We start from the raw sequence: 4,920 nt of genomic DNA on the forward strand, positions 1-4,920 counted from the left end.
CGGACGATATTGATCTCTATTTGCACTTGCTCTGTACACACCCCGTCTATGTTGTACAGCATTGGTCTCTCCTTCTCTCCGGCGAGGTGCCCCAGAGAAGGGTTTCTTCGAGGATGACGAAGAACCCGCATCATGAATCCTCCCAGCTTTGATTAAACTTTCAGTTCTTTCGCCACAGATGACGACGTCAGAAAAACTTCCGAATGGGCAACTTCCCATCCGGTCCATATATACACCTTGCAGAGTACTGATGAACATGTCAGTCAACTCCCTTTCCAGCATAGGGGGTTGAACTCTCGCAGCTAGTTCACGCCACCTCTGGGCGTACTCTTTAAAGCTTTCGTTATTCTTCTGACAAAGACTCTGCAGCTGAGTCCTGGTCGGAGCCATGTCCATATTATGCTTGTACTGTCTGAGGAACGCCTCACCCAGATCTCTCCAGCATCTGATAGAATCCCGCTTCAACTCCATATACCAATCCAAAGACGCCTCAGATAGGCTGTCTTGGAAGAAATACATCCACATCTTCTCATCATCAGTGTATGCGGATATCTTTCTGTAGTATGCCTGCACATGGGTGCGAGGGCAGGAGGTACCGTTGTATTTATCAAATGACGGTGCCTTGAACTTATGCGGGATTCTCAGACCTTCAACTAATCCCATGTTTGTAACATCAAAACCGAGGGAGTTTTGACATTCCATTGCCCGGATTTTCTCAGCAAGGGCCTCAACTTTGCGATCTCTCGCATCATTCCTGCCCAAAATATCTTCGTCTTCACTGAGCATAGTAAACAAATCCTCTTGTCTATCAACAATCGGAATTCTGTTACGGGCCGGAGCATGAATGACTCTGGCATTAGCAGCATCAGGAACAATAGGTTGACCGTCAACTCGGATACCCCTCAACTCTTCACCTACAGCATAGTTGTTGACGGGAATAGCAGCAGCAGGAACGTCAGGAACTGGGTTTCCTTCTTGCAGAGGCTGGTTGGGCGGTGGCAATGTAGCTTCTTGCCTCTGGACCAGTGCTCGGAGTTCTTCTTGACCTTGTGCAACCCCTTGCATCATGTGAATGAACTGGGCCATGTTAGCCCTCATCTCAGCTAACTCGGCTTGTACTTGATCCATATTGCGTTGATGGTTGAGCCTCGTTGAGTAGCGGTGCGGCCTTTGATCAGCTATCCTGTCTGGACACAGGAATCAAAGTGAGAAGACGGCACGAGAGCACCTGTTTATGCAAAGATGATGCATGCAATGCTTGTGCAAATGCTTTGTTTTCAAGGAACCCTTAGGGTATTATTTGCAATATTTTGAATATTTAAACATTTTAATTGCTCATGGAAACATTTCATTCAATATATTGAGACAAAGAAATACAACATTTTTGATTCATTACAAAGAGAAAAGGTAAATGACATCCTATGGATCCCTAGAAGCTCGGGATGCTGGAAGACGAGAAGTGCACAACTTCTTGATTTCTCTCTCATAGGCAGCCTCCATGTCAGCTTTCTCTTTCGCAAGTCGATCATACCTCCTCTTCCAGAATTTGGATGACTGAGGAAGCAGAGAAGTCCAAGTGTCGTTCGGATCGTCGATCACTCGGTGCTCGAGAAATTCGATCATAGCATCTTTCTCCTTGAGCTGCTGCAGCAATTCCTCCCTTTCACGGATCCAGGCACGCGAAAGGTCTTCTTCTCTCAACTCCTCTACACGTTGGGTAGGGAGGGTTGAAGGCCCAGCCACATCCAACGGTGTAGGTCTCGGATGATCATACGGCATCAAGTAGGCGGCAGCCCTCTGTCTGACCCAAGAGGTGTATGGCTCCAAAGCAATGCAGTTCTTTGGACCCAACTCATTCCTACTCTTCTTGTGAATACTGCGCCAAGCACGGACAAATCTGGCTTTCAGGCCTTGGGGATCTTTACCCTCCTGGAAGAACACACCTTCTAACAGAATGCTATTAGGTTTATCCTTTAGGGGGAACCCAAGCTGACGTCGTGCGAGAATAGGATTGTAGGTAATCCCACCACATGTGCCAAGAAGAGGCACATTAGGGAATTCACCACAATAATCGATGATCTGAACGGTATCATACACGCGATCATACCAGGTGATATCATCATTGGTGAGAGATATGAGTCTCTGAGACCACCGTAGACATCCCTTGTTCTCCTTGAAAGCAACTGTCTGCGGCAAGTGCGAAATAAACCACTTGTACAGCAGGGGTAAACAGCAGACAATAACTCCTCCATTCTTCATATTCCTCAGATGCAAAGAGACATATGCATCGCCCAACAAAGTCGGAACTGGATTAAGAACTGAGAAGATCCTAATGGCGTTCATGTCCACGAACTTGTCGAAATTAGGAAACAACACCAATCCATAGATGAGCAGCACAAATAGAGCCTTAAAGGCATCCTCACTCATGGCCTTCCCATAAAAGGTAGCTTGGTTAATAAGGAACTCGGAAGGAAAACCCTGAATTCCGCCTTTGGTAGTCAGATTAGCTCTAATCAGATCTTCATCTATGTGCAACAGACTAGCAATCTCTCGAGCAGATGGAATACTCTCTAGGCCACTGAACGGCACTTGATCCAGAATTGGAATCCCAATGAGATGAGAATACTCTTCCAAAGTTGGCAACAGCTGGAAGTCCGGAAATAAGAAGCAATGATGCAACGGATCGTAGAACTGAGCCAAGGTACTCATCAACCCTTCGTCAACCTGAGTGGTGAGCAGAGGTAGAAGCTTCCCATAGCGAGCTTTGAAACCCAAGGGATCTAATACATACGATGTCAGATTCCTTAACTCTTTTACATCAGGCTGTCTGAAGCTGTACTTCTTTGTATGCCTTTTTGGTCTTTCCATGTCTGAAAATTTTGCAAATAAACCCTTTAAGTTCCTTGAAAATTTTCCCTTTTTTTTTTTTGATGACATGAATGCGGATGAATGCGTGAATGCATGAATGCAACAAACACACTCAAGAATCAAGCAAGGCACACCACACAAAGGTCGTGGGAAAGCTCTATGTATCCTTAATATCAATCATCCATTTTGGTGGATTTAGGTTTTCACCTTATCGACACCCAAGTTCCATTGATATTAACGGTACATGAACCGGCTCAAACATCCTTAATATCAACCAGCCGCTTTGGTGGATTTTAGGTTTTACCCCTGATCCGGGATCCATTGATATTAACAATGTTTGAACGACTCAACCACGAATCATGGGTTTGTTGAGAGTCACGAGCATGGAGTCTCGGTTAAGGACCACCCAAACGGAGTGTACTAGGGTTTAAACCTGCCAGACATGTTCTATCAGAGGTTCCCATAATCATTGTTCCATCTTTCGAATATTATCGGAGGAACGAATACTCGTATTCCAAGAATATTCTCAAGAGAAACTCTTATGAGTGTAGTATCGCGTAACAATCGTATCAGAACTGACATCTGAACGACTTCCGCACTACGATCCTAAAAATAGGCCAAGATGGGTTTGGTAAACTAAGGTCCTCGGCTTCTGCGGCACATGATTGAAAGAATAATGCCTAACCACAAATAACTTGTGTGACATTATTAGTTCAACATGATCTCCACCAAGTGAATGGACTCGCAAGTCAACTGGCTAAGGAATACTCCACACCAGTCAACAAGACTATGCCATTCTCCTATCCTAGAGTGCACTCGAGTTCGGGTATAGAACTCATCTCACAGATCACCAAAGCAAACAGCAATTGTATATCAAGCAATTCACACATTACAATCAATACAGTGATCCCAAATTGTACAAAAATATATCATATAACAAATAACAGTATAGCACAACAAAGGTGAAAAGTAGGCACTACCGCCAAGGATGTGTCTTATCCCCAGCAGAGTCGCCACTTTTCTGTAGCGGTGTATTCGTCGCTATATGATTTATCGATTAAACCATAAGCTAAGCATACAATGAAATTTCGAGTCGCCACCGCACTTTTATTTATCCAAAGGATTGGCTAAAAAGCGAACAAAAGCCTAAGAAGTTTTACACGTAGAAAACTAATAAAAGATCAGAGAGTCTGGGTAAGGGGTAAATTACGCAATGGGAAGGTGTTAGGCACCCACTACGTCCTAGGTACTCCTAGGGAGCCCTTTTCACACTTGTTGTAGTAAATTGTTATTTGTTATGACATAAACATTGTGCAAACATGATTGGGATGATGAGAAAAGAATATACAATTTTATTATTGGGTTTGAACGGATGAACCCGCTGCCTACGTACCTTCCATCAAAGGTAAGGATCAAAACGCCGTAGTTCGGCTAAAAGATTTCCAAAAGTTGGTGGATTCAATTTTAAACACAAGCACTGAGGCTTTTCGTTATCAATGGGAGAAAACTCGACCAAGACCAACATCCACCATGTGAGGATAGCTTCGACGCACTAGAGGGGTTAACCCTGTTTTCAGTACGGAAGTCTTATAGTCGACTCACTAAGGATAAGGTGAGGTTTACATCAACCACAATGATAATTGAAACCTATGGCTAATGCATGAAAAGATTAACAATGGACAAAGCCAAAACAAGTGAATGAGTGAAGTTAATTGATTGTGATTATGAAAGTAGAGTCAAAGTATGATTAAGATTGATTCAAAGAAGTATTATGAAATGGAGTTTGAAAAAAAAGTCAGGGACTTGAGTCCAGGTTTTTAATTTGAAAAAAACATGAAGATGTTTGCACAATATCTATGTCATGTTTGAAAAGTAAAGTGTGAAAAGGTTTAGGACATAATGAATGATGAATGGATGAAGATGGAAAGTAAAACTTCTTAGAAGGTTCACTTCTTGAAATCATATAGAGGATGATTCAAGTGTGTCCTTTGGAATGGAAATAAGCAATAATAACATAAACAAACAAATGATACCGGATGCCACTCAATGGTC

This window comes from Lathyrus oleraceus, chromosome 2 (assembly GCF_024323335.1).
Source record: "Lathyrus oleraceus cultivar Zhongwan6 chromosome 2, CAAS_Psat_ZW6_1.0, whole genome shotgun sequence".
NCBI classification, from domain to species: domain Eukaryota; kingdom Viridiplantae; phylum Streptophyta; class Magnoliopsida; order Fabales; family Fabaceae; genus Lathyrus; species Lathyrus oleraceus.